The 14,214-nt window shown below is 43.5% G+C and overlaps 1 pseudogene; it reads left to right on the top strand.

The window, feature by feature from the left end:
• Window positions 1–955: 955 nt before the first annotated feature.
• Window positions 956–12,815, top strand: LOC103540258 (zinc finger protein 2-like; annotated as a pseudogene).
• Window positions 12,816–14,214: the final 1,399 nt, after the last annotated feature.

The raw sequence follows: 14,214 nt of genomic DNA, 5'->3' as shown, positions 1-14,214 counted from the left end.
AAGAGTGATCTCAGATATATAGAAGGTGTGGTGTAGGAAGAGACTAGGGCCTGGGACAGGTCCTTGAGGAACACCAAGATTTAAGGGATATGAAGAGAGGAAGAGCCCATAAAAGCAGAGTGAATAGAAGAGGATAGAGAGGTCAGAGAAAGCCAGAAGACAGCAGTGTCACAGAAGCTAAGAGAAAAGACTTTCAGGAAGAGGAAAAAGCATTCAGTGTTGCCAAGCGGTAAGGAAAGACAAAGCGTCCAGTGGTGTTTGTCGGTAGCTTGGATGGTGGCGCCAAGGCCATGTTGGAATGAATTCGGTTAAGGAATGAGTGGGAAGTGGCAGGTAGAAATAGCAAGTATCCGTAATGCTGAGTAGTTTGGCTTTGCTAAGGAGAGAGAGAGAATGGTGGTTGGAGGGGGATGTGAGATTGAGGGAAGGTTTCTTTAAAAATGTTAGAGATGTGAACATTTATCAGAACGCCTTCAGGTGTAAGAGGCAGAAAATGCTTCCCCAACTTGCTTAAGCCTAAAAGGACTTTATTGACTAATGTAATTGCAAAGCCCAGGGATAGCTCTGTTTATTGTTACAATTAGGACAGAAAGAATGGATGTGAAGAAAGGCAAATTGGTAGATCTCATTACAGGCAAGTATGGGAATTCTCTCTGATGCTTCTTCTCCACCCCGTTCCCCCTGAAGTGAGGGAGAAGATAAAGTAGCAGGTGCCTGAGGACAGTAGAGAAAGTTTAAAAATATCCTCTTGGAAAACTGCATAGAAAGCTGCCTAGGAAACAGAGACATCCGCGGCAGGGCAGCAGGTCCAGCTGGGACAAGCGAACAGGGCTAGGAGACAGCTTTCGTTGTTCACTCGGCGGCTTTCCTCCGTTTTTACTATGGGTCGCAGTTCCACTTTTTCAATGATGCACCGGCCTACCTTAGGGGGCGGGGCCTCTGCAAGGGGACGGGGCCCCGACTCCGCCGCTACTTCCGAGGCCCTCTGGGAATCGTAGTTTTCTGGGATCATTTTGCACCGGCACTCTGCGGTCTTTGCGCCTTATGGGGTCGCTGCAAGCAGGTTGGAGCCCCAGGTGAAGAGCTGGGACTGGGTGTGGTGGGAGTGCGGTCAGGTCAAGGAAGTGTTGAGGAAGGGGAGGGGAGTTAGGGAGCGATGCAAAGCGCGGTGACGTGAGAGTGGAAATGGGGTGTTTTCGAACTGTCTTTGGCCCCCGCCCCCAGGCTGATCTCGATCTGGCCTGCTGCGGGGCAGGGGAGAAGGCGCCAGCTGCGGCAGGGCGCGCCTCAGGGTGACGCCGTGGCCGCGAGGTGAAGTGAGACCAAGATAGCCTGGGCGGGAGCGTCAGACTACGTGCCTTGGGGTGCGCAGGCCCGCGCTCCGCAGTGCGTGTCCGCCGGCGGGATGGCGCGTTTCAGCTCCGAGGCCCCGTGATGCGAGCTCGCAGTGCGATCCTTCTCCTGCTTGCCCTTATAGGGGCTCCGCACACCCTGATTGAACTGACTCCGCTGATTCCCGCTGATCAGTCTTTCTCGGAAAGCCCCTCAGATTGCTCGTTTGTCTCGGCTCCCTGGACCTGGTCGAGGCTTCAATCCCGTCCGCCAGGCTTGTTGCAGCTGGCCAAAGTGCTCCTTCTTATAATTCTCGTTACTGCTCTGCCACCCCAACCAGACTTTCTTGCAAAACTTGGTATTTCAATTAGTCTGCAGATATTTCTTGAATACCAAATATGTGGCAGTAGCTTTCTTAGTGTGAGAAAAGCAAGATTTGACTCCCAAGACTCATCATCTACGTGGAAAGATAAAACAAAGACACAAATAGCTATAGTATAAGACGGTACGTACTCGGTGATTGAGAGAAATTTTAGAGTTCAAAGATAATGACCCTTGGGGCCGCCCGGTGGCTTAGTGGTTAAATTCATGTACTCAGCTTTGAGGGGCCTGGGGTTCACGGCAGGATCCGGGCTCCGACCTACACACCACTCTTCAAGCCGGGCTGTGGCATCATCCCACATAACAAAATAAAGGAAGATTGGCACCAATGTTAGCTCAGGGATAATCTTCCTCAAGAAAAAAGGAAGATTAGCAACAGATGTTAGCTCGGCCAATCTTCCTTGCCAAAAAAAAAGGAAAAGGAGAAAAGATCATGGCCCTAATCTTCATTTTGTGATGTGGATTCTTTTGGGAGTGGACTGGAAAAGAGTTTATAGGCTTGGCTGGAAACATCCACAGCTTATTTTCATGACATTGGTGGGCATCTTAAGATTAATGACCACCTTTTGGTTTTGTCAGCTACATTGGATGCTTTGCACCCCCAGGATCCCAAAGAGCTCTAAGAGTAGAGGTTGTGGTAGCAGAATATGAACAATGAAACCTCAGGTGAGGGAACTAGGAAGTAAAAGCTTGCTTCTGCTACCTGTCTTAGATCTCTTTGGGTTGCACGTTATGGACACCCAGCTCCAACCTGTATAAGGGGGATTCATTTTGAGCTTCCTTGGGTAGGTCATGGAACTCATGGAGAGGACTGCAGGTGTGCCTGTAAACTGAACCAGGGCCAGAACAAATTCAGGACCCTCTCCTAACCCCTTACCTCTGTGTACGAACTTAGGCTTCATATTTGCCGGTCACTGCTGACTGGCTTTTTCTGCTCTCAGATGGCATGACAAGATGTGACTACCAAGGGCTCCCAGGTTTTCATGCCCTCAAATGGAGCCTCAGAAGAGACTGACCTCTTTTTATTGGTTTCACTTCCAAAATTCCAGGGGAAAGGCTCTAATTGGGTCAGATGCCAATCAGCTCTGGCCAAGAAATGGACTCAGTTTTTATTAATGCATGGTTGGTGGGTAAAGGTATTTTCTTGAAAAGTGTGAAGTATTGGCACAGCTCAAAAGACCGAACAATAGCTGCTGCTAGCTGCCTGTCACCTTGAAATACTGCTACTCAGAAAACTACTTTCTATAGAGTAGTAGGCCTGGTCTGGCCATAGTCCCTTTCTCTGAGAACTGCTCTTGTTCGTGCTCCTTCGCTACAGCTGATTGGGCAAGAAGTGGAAACATGATCAGAGACCATTAGTCTCTCAATGGCCAACAACCAACAGTGTCTTGAGAATTCCAACTAGGAGACACAGAGACAATAGTCAATTGATTGTGGGTATTAGACCAATAAATTCAGGAGGACTGGGCATTAAAGACATCATTGAACCGTGTCTGTATAGAGGAGAATGTTCTCCGAGAACATTCTCTTGAGAGATAAAGAGATGTAAGACCCATGTAGCCCTTGATGGCTTTGGAGAACACTCTTGGTTCCAGCACCGTTCTCATTTGTGGTTCACCATTAGGTACAGGTCAGAAGCCCTGCCCACATAGAAAGCATAAATATATCTTACTGTTATATTTCTGTAGTGTAATAGCATTCTAAATGTCCTGCCATGCTAAATGTTCAAGATGGCATACCTAGGTTCTCTGTCTAGAGATCTCAAGGAGCAAGAGATAAAGATGTGTACCATCACCATTTATCCCTTCAGTATCCAATAGAGCACGTCTATTAACAAAAGAAATAGAATCTCATTGGTAGTGGATCACAACCGTAGTTGGAGTCCAGAAGACGGTGCCAAATGTGACTTATCCCATTGGATTGTATAACAGTGTATCACATAGAATCCGCCTCAGATGCACACTAATGGGTCCCTTTACCCCTAATTCCTTTCTCTCTTTCTTTTTCCAGCCTGCTACCCTCCCTCCTGCATACTGACTTCATCTTGTAACAGGCTTTGTGATAAAAACCTGGGAGAATATTGGTTCTGGAATTCCTTGTGGACAAGTCTGGGGAGACCATTGGTCCTGGCTCCACTCCTGGAAGGGTCTTTCAGATTTTCAGAAGAAAACTCCTGGCAGACAAATGAATCTTTCCTGTGAGAATGTTGTTACCTCTTATGTCTTCCAGGTGCCTTTCTGTCATGAGGCTGTCTCCATACCAGGCCTAAATATGAGAAGGGCTGGAGAGAAGGGGACAGGGGTTCTCCATCCTGCCCCAGATGTCTCTTTACTCTGTGTAGTGTGTTTGCATTTTTTGATGTTGGTCTGCTGACAGCTTTTAATCCTCACACCTCCTCTTCTTCTTGTGCCCCACACCTGGACAAGCTGATAAGGAAGCCTGAATGCTCTCTCCTTTGGCACTGGCAGGAGATTCAAACCACTCAAGCCCCTTCTCACAGGCATGTGGGAACCCTCACCCTGGCCCTACCCCATAACTACAATAAAAACCCAGGCCTGTCTCCATTGCTCCTTCTCTCAAGCCATTTTGGACCTGCTTGAGAGGCCTGCCCTGCTCTCCCCAGAGACCTCAATTACATAAGTGATGAACCTTTTCATCCTCTTGGTGTATGTGTGTGGCGTCATCAGTTTCAACGTTGGAACCAAACTTTGGATGGGGTCCATCTGCCTCTGCGGGTGACCATAACTCTCCAGATACTCTAGCTCTCTGGCTAATACTTTATCTCCCATGGTCCTCTGTGATACCAGCCAGTGCTGCAGGGGCCGTGGTCAGTCAGTCCATCCCGTTCAGTCCTGCTGCCCTTTTACCCTTGCTGGAGAAGCAATGGTATCCAGTCTTGGACTGAACATTGAATAGCTGGGTATCATTTTGAGGACAGGCTCTTAGTTCTGCATTTAAAAATGACCCTAACAAAGAGACTGGCAGGAATTTCTAGCATCTGGCTTCTGATTCCCTTTCTTAGCTGGAGGGGACCCAGTCCGTTTCTTGAACCTGTACTTGGGACCCTTGACAATCAGGAAGGAATTAGGACAGAGACTGATGCTCTTCAAACCCAAGCATGAGCCACCGTGCAGTTTGAATACAATATCTTTATAATGCCCATTGTACCCTAAAAATAACACACCACTTATCTGAGCTGGCTTGAATGTATTTCTGGTCCTTAGAACTAAACAAAACTGGACCAATACTCAGTCATCTGTTTGCTTTTTTTTTTTTTGACTATATAGGCTTCACACTAGCATTTTTTTAAAAAAAAAGTTAGTATAAGCATATACTGACTTTATGTTAGTATATCCTCCTGGTCCTTAAGTTAGTATATCCTCCTGGTCATATTGAATTTAAAAGTCAAATTGAGTTATTTATTAAATTGCTTATTTATGTCAAAAATACTACAGAGCACAATGCTGATTGTAGATTTATAAGATGGGGTAAAAATTAACTTCAGTGTAAATTATTTGATTTTTAATAGTTTTCTGATGCTTGAACAGAGTTCTGTTCCCAGGAATCTGTTAACTCAGGAACAAAGTCGTGGCAATATCCATAATATCCATACCCTGGGAGAGGGTGAGTTTACCTCTAGGCTTGCTCTGCTCTTAGTAGGGTATTGGGAGGAAGGGCTGTTTCAAACCTAATTGATTTGGAGAGATTTTTAGCCTGGGTCAGACAACTACAAAATGGGATTGGTCTCTGTCATGTTTTCTTCTCTAGCTCTGCAGTCTCGGGACTGGGCCTTTTCCAAGAGGACACAGAAGAGGAGAGAATGGCAGCTGTGCCCCTAGCAGCCAGATGGCAGGTGAGTTGGACTTGCTTCAGTCTGGAGCTCCCTTGCCATCCAGAGAGTAGATGCCTCAGAGACAGGTCCTGTGCTGGTCAAAGATGGGCTCCGTTGAGAGTACTCACCAGTATCCTCCTGGCTCTAGATTCTCTTCTTCCTCACCGTACAACACAGCAGGGACCTTCCTTCTGAACTGCCCTTCATGAAGCCTTAATGACTGGCCCCGTCATGAGTTTGTAATGGTTGGGGAGCAGAGGGTTGAGGCAGCTCTGCCCTTAGCAATGGGCCCAGTGGTTCAGGGGGTGCTTAGAGAACTTTCATAAAAATTCTGAATCCTCTTGTCTGGACAGGATGTTATCTTCCTTTCAAAGGGGCACTGTATCCTTTTATTTTTAATGGAAGTAACATTGGTTTATAACATTATATAAATTTCAGGTGTACATCATTACATTTCGATTTCTGTGTAGACTACATCATGTTTACTACCAAATGACTGATTAACATTTGTCACCATACACGTGTGCCCAGTTACCCCTTTCGCCCTCTTCCTTCCCCCCTTCCCTTCTGGTAAACACCAATCTAATCTCTGCATCTGTGTGTTTGTTTGTTGTTGTTGTTGTTTTTATCTTCTATTTATGAGTGAAATCATATGGTATTCGACTTTCTTCATCTGACTTATTTCACTTAGCATAATTACTCTCAAGTTCCATCCATGTTGTCGCAAATGGCAAGATTTTGTCTTTTTTTTTTTACAGTTGAGTAGTATTCCATTGTGTATACATACCACCTCTTTATCCCTTCATCTGTTGATGGGCACTTAGGTTGTTTCCAAGTCTTGGCTATTGTGAATAATGCTGCAATGAACATAGGGGTACATATATCTTTATGCATTTGTGTTTTCATGTTCTTTGGATAAATACCCAGCTGTGGAATAGCTGGATCATACGGTAGTTCTATTCTTAATTTTTTGAGGAAACGCCACACTGTTTTCCATGGTGGCTACACCAGTTTACCTTCCCACCAGCAGTGTCTGAGGGTTCCCTTTTCTCCACATCCTCTCCAACACTTGTTATTTCTTGTCTTATTAATTATAAGACAATTAATTATAGCAATTCTGATGGGTGTGAGGTGATAGCTCATTGTAGTTTTTATTTGCGTCTTTCTAATAGTTAGTGATATTGAACATCTCTTCATGTGCCTGTTAGCCATGTTTATATCTTCTTTGGAAAAATGTCTGTTCAGATCTTTTGCCCATTAGTCAGTTGGGTCGTTTGTTTCTTTGTTGTTGAGATGTATGAGTTCTTTGTATATTTTGAATATTAACCTCAAAGGGGAACTATATGTTTGATCCCATTTTTCCGGTTTCAGTTCTTTAGAGTATCCTTTATTACTCACACACTCATCATGGGTCTTCCCTTGACCTGAGAACCAGTTAGTCAGGCTGAGATCTCATGGATCCATTAGCGTTAGAGCTGGAAGAGACTTTAAAGATCATCTAACCTAATTCTTTCATTTTAGAGTTAAAAATTGAGGCCAAGTGACAGTGTCCTTGAAATTTGGAGGTTCTGCCATGAATATAATGGCATGGGGCCATAACCAAGAGTTTCGTGACTCAAGTCACAGCTCTGTACCTCTTCCTTAAAATATCCAGTGCCCTTGACATCATAAAAACCATTTCTTTCCCATCCCATACGTCTTCCAGTGCTATCGTCTTTCCTCTTCCTCAGTGAGACATAAAAGAAGACATACAGGTGAGTAAGGATATGTTTGTCTTTTCAAAAGTCACTCACATTTAAGGATGTGGCTGTGAAATTCTCAAAGGATAAGTGAAACAACTGGTTCCTACTTAAATCGCCCTTTACGGGGAGGTGATGCTGGAGAACCATCAGGATTTTGTTTCTTTGGGTAAGCATGACTTTCCTCAGTGACTCAGAATCTGCCATTGCGTGCGCGTGCAAAGAATATGGCTTTTCTTTTCTCACTGGGGCAGAATTGTACATCTTTGGATAGATCCCTAGGAAGGGTAAAAGGATGGTTTGTGAGTTTATTTATTGTTTGTTGTTTGTTTCTGTTTAATGCCTGTCTTAGTACTAGGATTCGGTCGCTGCTTTGAAAACATGTTGCCTAGGAAAGTAGTAGTAAAATCCTACCTCCTTACCAAGAGGTGAAGAACAGGTTCCTCTAGATGTCAAAAATCATTCAAAAGAGCGTGAAGTGCAGTCATAAGGAAGAGTAATGAAGGAGAGGTATAGAGGGAGCATACAGAATCTTGTAGGAAAAGGAACCACAAGACAGTTTTTTTTTTGTTTTTTGTTTTTTTAAAGATTTTATTTTTCCTTTTTCTCCCCAAAGCCCCCCAGTACATAGTTGTGCATTTTTACTTGTGGGTCCTTCTGGTAGTGGCATGTGGGATGCCGCCTCAGCGTGGCCTGATGAGTGGTGCCATGTCCACGCCCAGGATTCGAACTGGTGAAACCCTGGGCCGCTGAAGCCGAGTTCATGAACTTAACCACTCGGCCACGGGGCCAACCCCACACAAGACAGTTTTTAAAATAAGAGAGGAAAGCCTGAGATAATGCCAGAACTCCTTGGACCAGTGTAGATGAACCAGAAGAACAGTAGGCAGAACAGGACATTGAAACAGAATTAAGGAGAACTGCTGAGTCCAAGTCACAGAAGTTCCTAAGGCCAGGGGCAGGAAAGTTCAGCAAGGTGGCCAAGGATGTGGCTGTCATGTCGGTAAAGTCTCCATGCAGCCTGAGGGACACCCCGGGCTGAGAGGAAACAGCCTTTTTGATATGGATGGAATCTGTTGGATAAGGGAAGGTTGGACTGAGACCCTAGCTTTAATTAGGTAAAACTGAAAGTGAGTATGCTCTCTTCTGGGAATTGTCCTAAGGGAAAAAATTTTTTTAAAAGGTTTATCTCAATTTTCCCTAAAATTGTGAAAAAATGGAAACAACATAGATACTTGGTAATAGAGATTTAGGTAAGTGAATTATTGTACATCCATAATGGACCACAGTATTGTATGAACCTTGAGGATGATATTTATACAGTTAGAAATATATTACTGATATATTGTTAAATGATAAAAGCAGGGTACAAAATGATTGGAACTTGAGTACATTTATAGCATATATTTACATGCATAGAAAAAGTTTGGAAGACTCTACACCAAAATTTTATGCCTAATTATCTTGCACCAGTAGGCTTACAGGTGACTTTTCGTTTTCTTTTTTTGGATTTCTTGATTGTCTACAATGAACATGGAATATTTTTAAATATTTTAAAAACTACAAAGAAGAAGAGGAAACACATTTTTAAATGCAGAGTGATTAATGTAAAATTTGGTGTAGTGGCTCCCTCATGAGGTGGAAGGAAGAGAAGATGAGGGGCTTCAATCTTGGTGTTAACGTTTATTTCTTAAGTTAGATGGTGGGTTCGTAGGTGTTTGTTTTGGTCTTTATGCCTTTCGTATGTCTTAAATATTTAATAATGAATTTAAAAACTAAACACAGAAAATTAAGGCTTTATAAATGTCACTGCTTTAAATTTTTAAAAGCCAAAGACATCATAGTTTCTTTTTAAGGATTTCTAAAAAATTGTTTATTGGTGTTTTCAGTTTTAAGTGTTTTATATTAACTGTACGTAAGTTGAATTATATTTCTAAAACTCTTCCAGTTTGATTTCTAGTTTCATCAAATTCAATACAATTGCACAGAATTATAATTAAGGGATAAAAATTTATTTAAAAAACTACAAAAGAAAATGGGATGGCTTCTTCACTTGAGTTCCTTGAGGGGCAGAACCTTCTCCGTGTTCCACTCCCCTCAACTAAGAATTTTCCCTCAATTTGCAAGAATACTAATTTCATCTGGAGGAGGTTCCTAGATATTTATCAGGGAAAAATAGTGAACTATCTCAATAGATACAGATCAGATTTTCTAGAAAGTCAGTCCTGACGTCCCTTCAGAGAAGGGAAATTATCCTCTTCTTCTAGAAATAAGCATGTGCTGTCTGGATAGTTCCATTTCCCTCCCTCGAGAGTAAGGAAAGTAATTAAACCCTGAGTTGGCTAGGGATTTCCATCCCAAATAGCCATTTGTCATTTTGTTCTCTGTGAGCAGAACTTCTAATTCTTAAATCTGGTGTGATTTTCCAGTTGAAGAGAGGCAAAGAGCCATGGAAACTTGATCATCAGGAAGCTGAGGAGAGAGAAGTCCCAGGAAGCACTTCTCTAGGAATGCGTGAGCTGGGCAGATGGGGCTTTGCTGGACAGTTCACTTAGAGACCACTCCTTAGGATCGCATAGACCTATGAGATGGCCACTGCCACACTGGCCTTTGCCTGGAAAACTCGTACCATGTATAGCCACATGGCCTTCTTGTCACCTTTTTCAAGTTTTTGCTCAAATGTGCCACCTTCTCAGTCAGGCCTGGCCTGATGACCCTATGTAAAATTGAACCCTCTCCATCCCTTTGTCCCTCCCAGCCCCTGCACCACCCGCTCTCTTCCCGACTCTGTCTTCCTAACATACTATAGTTTTACTTCTTCATTTTGTTGGTTGTCTGTCCACACCTACCCTCTGTTAAAGTATAAACTCCATCAGAGACTTTTTCTGTTGTTTGCTACTGTATCCCCAGTACTTCAAACAGTACCTGGTACAGAGCACACACTCAGGTATTTGTCAGATGAATGAATAAGTGGAGTGTGCATAGCAAGGCCCGCCCCCGTTGGGTTTTTTGCAGGGAGGGTTGAGATCTATCATTATTTCAACTCTGATATCACTTACTTATCTTTTCTGCATATCCTTTACCGTATCTCCTCCTCTTCCTTTAAATTACCATTCAGTGGCCATTGACAGTTCACTTTCTCAGGTGCTAGCCTGTCTCCCCACTTTTTCTCTGCTGTTTATACTCATCGAGTAACAAACTGCCCAGTCATTTCCCCGCTTCATTGTGTATCTCCTATTTTTATGCACGTATCTCTCTCTGAAATGCTCTTCTTTTGGCTGTGTACTTGGTTAACAACTTTCAGATCTCAGCTTAAATGTCACTTCTAGATGACCGTTCTTAAGGGTCCCTCTAAAGAAGTCCCCACTCCAACTCTCATTCATCATTTCCTTTGCTGTACTTATCACCATCTGTTATATTTTGTTTATTTATTCTTTGTCTTCTGTCTAGTAGAATATAAGCATAACAAGGGTGGGGACCATGTCTGTCTTGTTCATTAGGGTCCCAGTGACTTTTACCATGCCTCCTTACCACTAGGCAGGCCCCTAGTAAATATCTCATGAATGAATAACTGAAACTTGTTCAGTGGGCTAGATGCCCACCTTCCACTTCTGGTCTCTATTCCTCTTTTTTCCTCTGCCATTTTTCAGCCTCTCCGTAATGTTTTTTCTCTGAGGAGCTACCAATAAACCCAGCAGTATTTTGCATTTGTTCTTTTCTTAATATATATACAATGTTTTCCTTTTCACTAGCACTCAAACCCAGTTATATCTGTGTTTTCTGTTTGTTTTATACCAGAAGGCTAGACTTAAGAGCCAGGACTCAACTGAAAAGCAGGATGTTTCTAAAAAAGTAAAGTCATTACTGAAAATACAAGACATGAATGAAAAACCTCAGAAAAGATGGTCCTCTGGGTCCTGTACTTGGCCCAGAAAACCCTGAGGGCACAAAGAAAGAAAATGCTTCAGGGGAGACTTTGAAGAAATCGTCCCCCAAGGAGAAGGACTCAGGCAAGGATACACTCTTGCCAAACAAACTGACAATAAGGAGATACAGTTGGAAGGCAGTGTATGTGGGAAGACCTTATATAACCATTTACCCCTCACTTGCCATCAGAGGACCCACACTGAAGAGAAGCCCTACGACTATAAAGAATGCGGGAAAGCCTTCAGCTATAGGAGTAGTCTTAAGAAACATTTGATGTCTCACACTGGCAAGAGCACCTCTGAAGGCAGCGAATGTCAGGAAACTTTCCATGACCAATTAACCCTTATTGAACATCAGCGAAGTCATACCAGAGGGAAGCCTTTTGAATGTAATGAATGTGACAAGGCTTTCTTTGTCCACTTGTGCTTTACTCCACATCAGAGAATTCATACTGGAGAAAGACCTTGTGAGTGTACAGAATGTGGGAAATCCTTTAGCCAGAAAAGCAATCTCAGTCACCACATGCTCACTCACCCTGGAGAGTGGCCCTGTGGGTGCAAGGCATGTGACAAAGCTCTGCTTGACCACTCCTCCCTCGTTCACCACAGGAAAGCGCACACTAGAAAGACCCCTTTTGAATGTAATGAGTGTGGGAAAGTTTTCTTTGACCCCTCATCCCTTAATAAGCATCAGAAAATTCATAGTGGAGACAAGCCCTATAAAGGCACTGAATGTGGGAAGGCCTTCCTCCAGAAAAGACAACTTATTCAACATGAAAGAGTGCACACTGGAGAGAAATCCTGCAAGTGCAGCATGTGTGGGAAAGTGCTCAGTTGAAAGTCATCTATCATCTGACATCAGCGACATTATGCAGACAGGCTTCAGAGTATCACGAAGGTGCTTCAGCTGGACAAGGGACCCCCGTAGTGACTTTGAAACCAGAGGCCAACTTGCTTTAACTATACTCAGTTAGTTGTCTGTTTGCAAAAGTAGTTAGATAATGCATTGCTAAAACCTGCCCTATAAATAACGTCTCTGATGCCTGGGTCACCGTAATAACAGGTGCTTGAGTTTTTCAGGATCTGAAAGTCGACTCCTTGTCCAGTTCAGGCTGGTTAAGACAACCAACTCATCAACTGGACCTGCACAGATGACCAATAGGTGACACTGTGACATCAAGGAGCTGAAAACTCCACCCTCAGATCATGGTAATGCTGCCATTTTGTGAATATGTGTCCTATGAAGAGCCATGAAGCTTGACTAGACTTGCACGGATCATCAATTACCTCACTTCTCCTTCCCTCCAATCATCTTTTCCCACTTCAGACCATCCTGCCTGCCCCCTTATCCCATAAATATCCCTCGTCCCCATTTTGGGGGGGAGGTAGATTTGCCCACCTCCTTGCTTGGCTGCCTTGTGATTAAATCCTTTCTCTTTGCAGACTCGTCATCTCAATGATTGGCATAATTGTGTGCCAGGAAAAACAAACCTGGTTGAGTAACTTCAAGATAATGAAGATTTATCTTTGAGCGCCTTCTAACTACTGTTAATTCTCATGCCTCCATTTGGTACCAGAGTCTCAATAAATAGTCTCAGTAGATCACACCATGGACTTCCCCTGGGGTACTTGAAATTTAAGATAATAGTCTGAGGAGCCCCAAATTGGTCAGATCAGAAGCTTTCCAATCAACATGCTTTGTAAGTGTTTGAAGGGGATTCTAAGATAAGCATCATATATTTTATTTATTTATTTATTCATTCATTCATTCATTTATTGCTAGACTGCTCCATGAGAACAGGAACTTTTTCATATCCATGCACTGCTGTGTCCCCAGTGTGGTGCCTGGCACTTATTACATAGTTTCTGAATGAATGAATACCTGTCTAGTCATGAGAACTTGAGTCCCAAATCAAGTGCACTTTCTAGAACTAGAAACTTCGGTACCAAAATAAACATCAAGCTAATGTCTACTTAGAACTGCAAATACCTTCACTGTAATTGTGCTGTTAGTTTTTAATCCACCCTTCTTAGAGCTTCCCGGAGCTCTGATTTGGGCTATATGCTCTTGTTCTTCACTTCAGCTCCTCAGGACCCTCCTCCTCCCTGAACTTTGGCTCTTCTGCCCTCTACCCTGACCTCTGGGCTCCGGTAGCCTAACCCATCACCCAACTATTCTTGTTTCTAGGATTGTGGTGGTTTTTATCTTTGTTTTAATTTCATTGATAACTGAGATTCCTTAGCCTGGCTCTGCAATTCCATAGATACCCTGGACACAGGCCTTCTCTTTCTCATGATGTATTCACTCATAGCTGCTGAAGGGAACAATATTCATACCAACAGTTCAAAGTCCAGTTGCAACAACCAGCTGTAGCCGTGGCAGCTGGGTGAGGTCCCAGGCTGAAGAAGTCAGCCACAATGACCCAGGGGATGGGGCTGCGTCTAAGCTCAAAGAATACCACAGAGCCAAAGTTAACTCCAGACAGAGCTCATCCATGAGTGGTCATCCTTCAGTAGTAAAGCAGTGGATGCGAGGATGTAACTGAAAGCTAGGCCATCACATCCTATTAGACATGATGTCCTTCTTGCCCACAACATCGGTATCTCTGAAACCAAAATACAGGCTGTCCACACCTACACAGTGAAGACTTAGATTAGCTTCCTTATACCTACATCTTTGCGAATTCCTGCTTAGTAATAAAGCAATAATTCCAGAGAGCAGCTGAGAGAGCATGAGCACCAAGATGAGGAGGAGGACAGATTCCTAGTGTCTGGGTGTTTAAAAAAAAAAAAAAGCACAATCATTTTAATTTCTTGTGCCATATCAGCACTCCAGTGAATGAAGGATAGAGAATTAGCATGGCACGCTCTTCTTTCATCTTGTTAATGAGCAGGAATCTGGGACTTAAGGCAGGACAAATGGCCAATAGCAGAGGCCACAAAAAATCAATCCCCATGGTAATCAAAGATCTGACCCCTGATGGTGCCTGACCTGTTGAACATG

This window comes from Equus przewalskii, chromosome 14 (assembly GCF_037783145.1).
Source record: "Equus przewalskii isolate Varuska chromosome 14, EquPr2, whole genome shotgun sequence".
NCBI lineage: Eukaryota > Metazoa > Chordata > Mammalia > Perissodactyla > Equidae > Equus > Equus przewalskii.
Note: the sequence above shows the minus strand (reverse complement) of the source record. Positions and strands in the feature narration are given on the sequence as shown.